The sequence below is a fragment of the Rosa rugosa genome, chromosome 2 (assembly GCF_958449725.1).
Source record: "Rosa rugosa chromosome 2, drRosRugo1.1, whole genome shotgun sequence".
Lineage (NCBI taxonomy): Eukaryota > Viridiplantae > Streptophyta > Magnoliopsida > Rosales > Rosaceae > Rosa > Rosa rugosa.
Genome location: NC_084821.1, coordinates 12,860,146 through 12,871,306, shown reverse-complemented (window position 1 = coordinate 12,871,306; position 11,161 = coordinate 12,860,146). Strand labels below are relative to the sequence as shown.

Below are 11,161 nucleotides of genomic sequence, written 5' to 3'. Positions count from 1 at the left end.
TTATGGGGAGATAAAAACACAAATGTTCAGCAGGAACGACAGGAATTGTCGTGGTCTTCCCCCACTATGTCTCATCTCGATCCCTGTACTTACATGACCATTTGCCAAAGCATAATTAGCCATAATGAGCCACGCTCATGCTACCGCCAGCGGTACCAACGACCATCAAGGGTGTGACCTACGGAAACACCGCCAGATAGGCTAATTACGCTCAGACCGCAGCCGACGCGCCACCACGCTCCGCGCCAAGATAGCATCAGAAGCTCTAGAAGCTGCGAACTGAAGCATATCAGTCTCACATCGAAAACATTGAAGAGGGCAGCCTCTTCCTCACCTATAAAAGGTTATCTCCTCTCTCCTCATTAATTACGCATTTTACTACTTACCTATTGTTATTCTGTCAACATAAATACATTGACTAACTTAGGCATCGGAGAAGAGAAAACCACCCAGCGCGGTCTCCCCTTTGACGCCCTTTGTATTTTAGTTGACAGGTAGCGGGAATATTGATGACATCATAAGTAGCCACCGCTGAATCTTAAACATTAACATTGGCGCCGTCTGTGGGAATCCTTGAGCAAAAGGTCATCCCACCAAACCACCATGACTAACGGTAGCGGAGGAAACGCTGAAGAGCAGGTGGACCAATCCGCCAACCCCTATCCCATCAACCCAGCGGGTAACGTTAACCGTGCACTATTCAACACACCAGTCAACCCTAGCGTGGAACTTCAGGTCACATCCCAAGCCCCGCTGACTCAGACTGCAGCGAAGACCCGATCGGGCAACAGTCGCCCACCAGGCTAGGATCTTGCCGTTCTATATGAGCTGGCACTGGCGGACCTCCACAAGGAAAATAGGGAGCGCGAACAAGAGCGCAGAGAGAAGGCTGAGGCCCAAAACCAGGTGGCCACGCTGATGTCAAGATTTGATGAACTAAAGAAGGCGCTGGAGGCAAACGCTAACCCAGCGCAGAGCGAACAATCACGGAACACCAGACGCAGTCGACCCAATACCAGCGGATTGGTAACCGCACCAATAGTACAGATGCAGGTACCGCTGAACCCGCCAGAACCATTAGGAATGGGCCCACCTCCCCTACCCCGGCTAATGTTGGAACAGGAAGCGGAGTCACAACCGCACACCAACCGCTCTCTAGCTAGGGCGAGAACTGAAGGTAATCCACCCGCCCCCCGGCGGGAGCTGACACAGCGGAACCTCCAGGCGGGGCCCGCTGGCGACACAACCGCCCTAATCCTGGAAAGGATGCAGCAATTAGAGCAAACGCTAATCCGGGCGGAGTTAGGCGGCCCAGCGCCAATCCCAAACCCACTCTTTGCGTCCAGGCCAGGGCCATTCACCGCTAGGATCCGGCAAGTCGTCAAATCAGCACATGCAAAGACACCAAAGATGTCACATTACAACGGCATGGCTGACCCCTTCGTACACATGGACACTTTCAAGAAGGTCACTAACAACAAGGAATTTGATGACACCACCCTCTGCCATTGGAAAGATACGGATGTTAGCTTTCTAAGGAATTTTATGGAAGTGGATTCGCATTCTTGTGGAGGAAGTTATGATGATTTAAGTGAACCTAATTCGGGAAGGCAGATTCTTACGGATTTTGCATATCTTTTCGGAATCTGACTTGTGAGGCCCAAGTCCGTTGTTCTTAGCACTTGAATGGAACAAGGCTGAACGTGTTTGACATATTTGGAGTAATTTCTTGCATTGACTTTAATAACCCTGCGTTTCTTTGGAGAGAAGAAAGCTATTCCAAGTTGGACTAGAAGACCTGAGAAGCCCAAGTCAAGTAGGGATTGGGGAGGAACGTACAAGACAGAAAACCTAGAACGTCTAGAGACACAAGAGGCAGCATATTCCGCAGAGAATAAGGAAAAGAGAAGCTCTCACCATCGCTGGACCCGAGGTCCTCAATTCTTCTATTGTTTGTTTCATGTTTTCTTTGATTCTAGTCATGTTTTTCATAGTTATGGATTGCTAAACTTCTAAGCTAGGGCTGAGATGAAGCCCCTAGTATGACTATTCTATTTATTTAGTTGGTTTGCTATTGAATTTCTAGATTTCTATGTTAAACTCTTAATCACCGTTTCAATAGAACTTTTATTCAAAATCTTTGCTCGAGATCAATAAGACCTAGGTTTTGTTTATGAGTTATTTGGTTAGAGAACATGATGCTTGATCAATGAGTAGATGTTTTCTAGGGTGCCAAAAGATAATTCAATCTTGTGATTAACGAGTCGTGAATTGAGAATACAAGTGCTTGATCATAGTCGATATTCTTGTTTGCATGATTTCCTAGTTCTTTTGTGCTTAATGGAGTTGAACATGTTTGCTTGAACCTGATCATTAAGTGGAGTAAATTATAGTTTGGCTACTTGAGTTCTATACAGGATCAATAAGTTGGAATTCATAGGTTAGAAGAACTTTGGCATATGTCCGGGATCAATAAGGCTTATGTACGGAAATCTTTAGCATGAAATCTAGGTGTTCAATAGTTAACAACTAGAGAATCGGATGGAAGTATTAGGTGGTGGATTCAATGCTTTAACATCTTCATAATCTGTTCTTAAACTCTAAAGAATCTCATTGCTCATTCTTGTCTTTAATTTCAGTTTTTCTTTCTTTAATTTTCCGTTTAAAACTCAATCACATCATAAAAATCAGTTTGTCTCACTTAAGTGTAGCACATTTGTCATAACAAAATTGTTTCAATCAGTCCTTGAGGGAATGACCTCGTGCTTGCACCTCTATTCTACAATTGATTCGTGCACTTGCGAGTACTAAATTAAAATTGACAACAAATTTTTGGCGCCGTTGCCGGGGACTGATTTAATTTAATTTGATTTGTCAGTTGTGCCGTACTTAATTTTTGTATAGTTTTTTTCTTTTGTTTTACTTATTTATTTATTTTTTTTGTTTGTTTTCTTGTAGGTTTGAATTTTGTTAATGCAGGGTTCTCGATCCCAGAATTTAGCTCTCATTGTATACGATCCGGAGATTGAACGAACTCGTAGAAGACTCTTAAGGCAAGCAAGAACTCAAGCACAAGTTGCTGTTCCAATGGCAGAAGATGAAACAAAAGCGTTGAAGGAGTTCACGGCTACTACTGCACTCACAACATTATCTTGTATTGTTGTACCTCCTATTCCTGCAGGAGTGCGTTTTGAGATTAGACCAACAACAATCTAGAGCTTGCCTAACTTTTATGGGAAGACAAATGAAGATCCTTATCTCCATGTGGAGGAATTCAAAGACATATGTGGAACTTTTCGGTATGAGATATCAGATGAGCATATCCATTTAAGGCTTTTTCCTTTTTCATTGAAAGACAAGGCAAGAAAGTGGCTAAGCTCTCTTCCCCCTGGTTCCATTAATACTTGGGATGATTTGGTTAAAAAGTTCTTGTTGAAATTCTTCCCAGCTAAGAAAACCAATGCTCTCCAAGCAGAAATTTTTGGTTTCTCTCAACCCGAAGGAGAACCTTTTTATGAGAGTTGGGAGCGTTATAAGGATTTGTTCTTGAAGTGTCCTCACCATGGATTTTCTAAACCCCAGAAGGCTCAATTTTTCTACAGAGGTTTGAACTCCCAAAGTAGAAGTATGGTGGATGCTACAATTGGTGGAAGCTTGATGGGAAAGACAGCAGAAGAGGCAATTCAAGCTTTTGAGACTATATGTGAAAATTCGCAGCAATATGATCCTTATACATCAGTGCCCAAAAGAGGAGGACTATATGAGGTTAGTGCAAACACTAAGTTGGAAGAGCAAGTTGCAGCCTTGGCAAGCCAAATGAAGAGCCTTACTTCTCTGTTAAATAAGACTGCAAGGGAGACATGTGCTTTGTGTTCAAGTATTGCACATACCACAGAGGCTTGTCCCGAAAATTTCATCCAAGATGAGCAAGTCAACATGGTGAATAATTATAAAAGGCCTGTGAATGATCCTTTTTCAAATACTTATAATCCAGGTTGGAGGCAACATCCAAATTTCTCTTATAGCAATAATAATCAAGTGCAGATGCCAAGGAATCCTCCCATGCAAAATTATCAAGGGCCAATTGAACAAAAGAAACCATCTCTTGAAGAAACCATGCAGCAACTTGCACAAAATCAGATGGAATTTCAAAAGGCCAATGCTCAGATGCTTCAAGCTATTCAAGAGACCAAGAAAGAGCAGCAAGTTCAATCTCAAGCTATTTCTAAGCTAGAAGTTCAAGTTGGTCAGATTGCCACTGTCTTGAATGAGAGAGAACAAGGGCGTTTACCTAGCCAAACTCTTGCTAATCCAAGGGGTCAATTTGAGAACCATGAGCCTATGAAAGCTGTGATCATGTTGAGGAGTGGAAAAGAAGTTGATATTAAAGTTCGTAGTCCAAGAGATAAAGAAGAAGTCGAGCAAAAAGAAGAAGTTGAACAGGGGATTGATGAGTCTGTTGCTGTCCCAGAAATTAATGAATCAGCAGAGAAGGATTCTGCAGGAGGATTGAAGCTGCAACAGCAATCCCGAAAACGAACTGATTCAAACCCAGCGACTTCTAGCACCCCAGAAACGACTTTAAGGCATACTGCAGAGTCTCAATTTGTTCCTCAACCTCCATATCCACAGTTGCTTCAGAAGCCAAAGAAAGATAGGCACTTGACCGAGATTATGGAACTATTTCGCAAGGTGCAAATTAATATTCCTTTGCTTGATGCCATTAAACAAATCCCAGCCTATGCGAAGTTTTTGAAGGAGTTATGCACTAATAAGAGAAAATTTGAAGATCATGAGAAGGTGTTGTTGTCAGAAGAGGTCAGTGCCGTAATTCAAAGAAGACTCCCTCCAAAGTTGAAGGATCCAGGAAGCTTTACAATCCCCTGCACAATTGGTGACCATTATTTTGAGCGTGCTTTGATGGACTTGAGGGCCAGTGTTAACCTAATGCCATACTCTCTATATTTGAAATTAAAGCTTAGTGACTTGCAACCAACATCAATCACCTTGCAATTTGCAGACCGATCGGTCAAAAGGCCAAAGGGAATTGTTGAAGATGTGTTAGTGAAGGTCGATAAGTTCATATTGCCTGCAGATTTTGTCATTCTTGAAACTGAACCAGATGCTTATTCAAGTGAGGATGTACCGATCATTTTGGGTCGTGCGTTTATGGCTACAGCAGATACAATAATTAAAGTGAAAGATGGACTTCTATCTATGACAGTTGGTGACATGTCAGTGGAGTACAAGATTTTTGAAGCGGGTCGACGTCCCTCTGATGATGGTAAATGCTTTATGGTTGATTCTATTTCTCCTATTACTCATGAATCTTTTATTTTGAATTCATCTCAAGATCCCCTTGAAGTATGTTTAACACAATCGGGAATGGATTTTGATGCCAAGAGAGAGGTTGATGAGTTAGAGAAGCTTCTTAATGTTGCACCGGTTTTTGAATCAAGAAAGTGGAACCAATTTGAGTCTTTACCTCTGTCCACAAATAAAGTTGTGCCTTCCATTCAGCAAGCACCGAAGTTAGAGCTCAAGCCACTGCCACAACACTTGAAATATGTATTTTTGGGTGAATGTGAGACACTTCCAGTGATTATTGCTTCGGACCTTTGTGAAGAAGATGAAAAGAAGTTGTTGCAAGTTCTTCAAGCTCACAAAACAGCGATTGGATGGACAATTGTAGATATTAAAGGTATAAGTCCTACAATGTGTATGCACCGAATCCATCTTGAAGACAATATGAAGCCAACACGTGATGCACAAAGGCGTTTGAATCCACTAATGAAAGAAGTTGTGCGTGCTAAAATTTTGAAGCTCCTCGATGTTGGAGTTATATATCCAATTTCAGATAGCCAATAGGTTAGCCCAGTTCAAGTGGTGCCTGAGAAGTCGGGAATAACCGTTGTGAAAAATGAAAAAGATAAATTAGTGCCTACAAGAATGACTACGGGTTGGAGAGTGTGTATTGATTATCGAAAGCTCAACAGTGCCACACGCAAAGACTACTTTCCATTACCTTTCATTGATCAAATGCTCGAGCGATTGGCGGGTCATAGTTATTATTGTTTCCTTGATGGCTATTCAGGGTATAATCAAATTCCTATTGCACCAGAGGACCAAGAAAAGACTACATTTACTTGCCCTTTTGGTACTTTTGCTTACCGGAGAATGCCTTTTGGATTGTGTAATACACCGGCTACCTTCCAACGGTGTATGATGAGTATTTTCTCCGACATGGTGGAGCGATTTATTGAGGTATTTATGGACGACTTCTCTGTTTTTGGTTTTTCTTTTGATGATTGTTTGTTTCATTTAGCTCTAGTGCTCAAAAGATGTCAAGAAACCAATCTTGTGCTAAATTGGGAGAAGTGCCATTTTATGGTCAAGCAAGGTATTGTGTTGGGACATATTGTTTCAAGCAAAGGCATTGAAGTTGACAAGGCAAAAGTGGATTTAATTACTAATCTTCCTCCACCAACAACAGTAAAGGGAGTGCATTCTTTCCTTGGCCACGCTGGATTTTATCGGCATTTCATGAAGGATTTTAGCAAAATTGCAGGACCCTTGAGCAATTTATTAGCAAAAGATGTAGAATTTGTGTTTAATGAAGCATGTCTAGAGGCGTTTAACAAGCTCAAGGCCCTCCTAACTTCAGCTCCTATCATAAAGCCTCCGGATTGGAACTTACCGTTTGAATTAATGTGTGATGCATCGGATTATGCGGTGGGTGCAGTTTTGGGGCAGCGTATAGAGAGGCTTCCTCATGCTATTTATTATGCTTCAAAGACTCTAAATGATGCTTAGCTTAACTATTCTACCACAGAGAAAGAGTTGCTTGCGGTTGTGTTTGCTCTAGACAAGTTCAGGTCTTATTTGATTGGTTCCAAAGTAATTGTCTACACTGATCATGCTGGCCTTAAATATTTACTTGCCAAGAAAGATGCCAAGCCTCGGCTAATCCTTTGGGTTCTCTTACTTCAAGAATTTGATTTGGAGATAAAAGATAAAAAAGGAAGTGAGAATGTGGTTGCAGACCACTTGAGTAGATTGGTGCATGAAGATGATGAAGTGGACTGCCTTTCTTTGAATGAAAATTTTCCTGATGAACAATTATTTATGGTACGTGATTCTCCTCCTTGGTTTGCTCATATTGTGAACTTTATTGTTACTAAAAAAATTCCAGAGCATTGGAGCAAGCAAGAGAGGGATAAATTTCTTTCTAAAGTGAAGCATTATATTTGGGATGAACCATATTTATTCAAACATTACCCAGACCAATTGATTAGAAAATGTGTACCAGAAAGTGAGTTTCAAAGCATTCTTCGTTTCTGCCATAGTTATGCTTGTGGCGGGCATTTTGGAGCCAAGAAAGCAGCAGCTAAAGTTCTCCAAAGTGACTTTTATTGGCCAACATTATTCAAGGATTCTTTTGAATTTTGTTCTTCATGTGATCACTGCCAACGAATGGGTAATATCTCTAAACGTGACATGATGCCTTTGAGTAATATTTTGGTGGTTGAATTATTTGATGTTTGGGGAATAGACTTCATGGGACCTTTCCCTCAATCCTTTGGCAATCTCTACATATTGGTGGCAGTGGATTATGTATCAAAGTGGGTTGAAGCAATTGCTTGCAAGACTAATGATCACAAGGTGGTACTCTCCTTTCTCAAAGACAATATTTTTGCTCATTTTTGCACTCCTAGAGCCATTATAAGCAATGGAGGACTACACTTTTGCAACAAGCCATTCGCATCACTTATGAAGAAGTATTCCATCACTCACAAAGTGGCTACACCTTACCACCCTCAAACTAGTGGTCAAGTTGAGATTTCCAACCGGGAAATTAAAAATATTTTGGAGAAAACAGTTCGCCCGGATAGAAAAGATTGGTCTCAACGTTTGAATGATGCTCTATAGGCGTATAGGACAGCCAATAAAACTCCAATTGGCATGTCGCCATATCGCTTAGTTTTTGGGAAGGCTTGTCATCTTCCGGTGGAGTTGGAGCACCGAGCATATTGGGCAATCAAGCACTACAATTTTGACATGAATGCAGCCAGTGAACAGAGAGCATTGCAGCTGAATGAGATGGAGGAAATTCGTAATGAGTCTTATGAGAATGCAAAAATTTACAAGGAGCGCACCAAGAGGTTTCATGATAAAGTCATTCGTCAAAAGACATTCGAACCAAACCAAAAGGTGCTGCTATATTACTCTCGACTGAGACTCTTTCCAGGGAAGTTGAAATCTTGGTGGATGGGTCCTTTTCTGGTCACAAAGGTGTTTCCCCATGGAGCAATTGAAATCAAGAACTTGAGGAACAACTTTGTATTCAAAGTGAATCGTCAACGTCTCAAACCTTACTTGGAGACATCTTTTGACACCAATGAGCAGCATGTTTCGTTCACTGATCCCCCAAATGAATGAGCTTAAACTTGGTCTGGCTGAAGACATAAAACTTAGCGCTTGTTGGGAGGCAACCCAATGATTCTTGGAAGAAGATGAGTGTGTGTTCATCAAGAATGGGGCTTCTAATCGTGTTCACATCTGCTACCTTCATACCAGGGACGTTTCCTAACTCTTTTCTCCTATTTTAGTAGTTCTTTTTCATCCGTTAGTTGTTTTGGTCGTGTTCTGTCCCCTTCCTTTTATTGTTGTACTACTGTTTTATATTCTGGGGTTGCAGTATGCACTTCAATCCTGGTACTGATTGTTTTTCACATTGCGGACAATGCTCAATTTAAGTTTGGGGGTGAGATTTCGTATTTTTTAAATTTTTCTTAGGTCTGTGTTCTATGTTTTGTTTTACCTTGTTTAAAAAAAAGAAGAAGATAATAATAAATAAATAAAAATTTGTGTTTTTCATTGAGTTTTTAGTCTTGTTTGCTTGTTAGTCTAAGTCTTAGGGGTCTTCCAAATACTATGATGAGCATGAACTTCTAACGGATAATATTATGGTCTTAAGATGATAGCAAGCATGTATTGATTCATGATTTTAAGTAATTGTTAATAGATTTTTATGACCATTGTGCTCAGCTTGTCTTGCATTGATGGTTAGATTGGTGTTATGATTGAAATTTGATTGATGCATGCTAGGATGAGTTAAACTTGATTTTAACCCTTGTGAGAATTTGAGCTTATATATGTGCTTTTCTTTTCTGAGTGAATTAGAATAGATCATCTTATTTTCTTGGCATGGATTTTGCATGATCTCATCTTTTTTTCATCTTGGTTGAGACTCGGATTCGACTTGCATATTTTATACAAGGACAAATGCTAGAACTTGCCCCAAAGCCTCTTGAAGCGTATGGTTGAATTGCATGATGGATGGGAAAGGATAAAGGCGCTAGGATTCACCACCATAGCCAAATAAAGCATGTGTCCCGTTATGCACACAAGTTGTGCAACCCCCTAGATAAACCCTCTTGAGCCTACATTAAGCCTTTTCTTTGGTCAACCATAAATTCCTTACCCTTTAACCTAGTATAGCTATATCTTGACCCTATTCTAAGGAGTTAGTGGAGCAAAATTTTCAGAGATTCATTATTGTTCAAGGTATTTTTGTAAGCAAGTATGGGGGAGTGTCATTGTAAATGTCGATCCAAGGAAGAAAAAAAATATATAGATGGCTATCGAAACAAAAAAAAAAAAACAAAGGCCCAAAAAGAATAGCAGAGAAAAAATAGAAAAAGAAAAAAAGAAGAATTTCCTTGGATTCGATAAGTTGTTTTATTGTATTATGGTGATTAGAATGAAGCAAAGGCCCAAAAAGATGACATCCGGCCTTAAGAAAAAAAAAATGTCTTGCTTCATGTGTTTCAAGTTTTATTGCCTTGAGGAAATTCATTGAAGTTCTTATCTCTCTATATTATCATCGTAGTGCTCTACTAATTTCCTTAGAATTTTTGTGATTTCCCGATCCTTCTTTCTTGAAACTTACACCATAGCCCCATTACAACCCTAAATAAAGACCTCTTTGATCTTTAAAGTTGTGCATTCGATTTGTGGAGACTTGTGCAGAGGGGTGAGAATATGGTGTCACTGGCCTTTCATCTGAGTTTTGGCATTCCTTTCATGAGATCATAACTAAAAAAAATATTTTCAGAAAAAGCTTTTCTTTCTTGTTTTCATATGTGAGCTATTTGTTTGCCTTTATACATCATTCCTCTCACATATAATTTGAGTGAAGATGGAAGCTTATGCCATAGTCAAAAAATCATGAGTGAAAAGAAATTGAGTGCATCCTTGTGAGAAATTGAGTTGACACTTGTTTGAAACATGAGGAAGTTGGGTTTCTTTTGTCTCATTGGTTTGATTGTCCTTGCACTAAATTTTGAGCATGATGGTCATCAAAATAGATTAGCTTTTAAGTGAAGTTGTGAATTTGATATTGTGATTGCTTTGTGAGCCCCCGAAAATTTTGTTTAATTTTTAGAAGGTAATTTTTCACCAATAAGATTTTTCGCAAGGTGATTTAAGTGAAGAAATTGACTTCGGAGACTGTTTTGGTGTCGAGACCACCTATTGGGCCTTATGATTTAAGTTTGGGCCTAGAAGGTTACCGAAGTTTAGTGAGGCGACCGTCTGTTGAAGTTTTGAAGACGATAAATTAAGTTGTAACAAAGTTTTGGATTTTTAGTTTTAACAAAATCGAGTTTGGACTCTAGGCGACGTCGAGAAATTACTAAGGACGAGGGAAAGGAAAGTTACGAGCCCAAAACCCGAAGAAAATCAGCTAAGAGAGTTCCGTAATTCATCGCAAGGGCAAAATTGGTATTTCACGTACACAAGTATAAATAGGAAAATGGGAAACCCTAAAACCAAAACTCTCCCTTTTTCTCCCTTGCAGCCGCGTCCTTCTCTCTCTCTCTCCCCCGACCTCTGGTTCCTTTTCTCCTCTTCCCTCTGCAACCACCGGAAAACACCGGTTCCGGCCACCACCTCTTGACACCGCCTCCACCCTTCGAACCAGAACCCAATTCCGACCCAAACCTCACCAAAATCCCGGCCATGCACCGTCGTCCCCCTTCGCACGCGACAACCCAAGACTGCGCGTCACTGTTCCTCGACCCTCATCAATTTTCCGGCGATTCCCTCGCCCTTCCGCCACCGTCGTTCTACTCAGAAAGCAAGGCGGAGCAAAACCCAG

General features: G+C 40.7%; 1 non-coding gene and 1 pseudogene across 1 annotated transcript; one reads left to right on the top strand and one right to left on the bottom strand.

Moving 5' to 3' along the window:
- The first annotated feature begins 1,449 nt into the window (after positions 1-1,449).
- LOC133730376 (uncharacterized) lies at positions 1,450-8,439 on the top strand (annotated as a pseudogene).
- Positions 3,463-3,569, bottom strand: LOC133735003 (small nucleolar RNA R71). Its single transcript, XR_009858743.1, has one exon. It is a non-coding gene; the product is annotated as a small nucleolar RNA R71 (small nucleolar RNA).
- Positions 8,440-11,161: the final 2,722 nt, after the last annotated feature.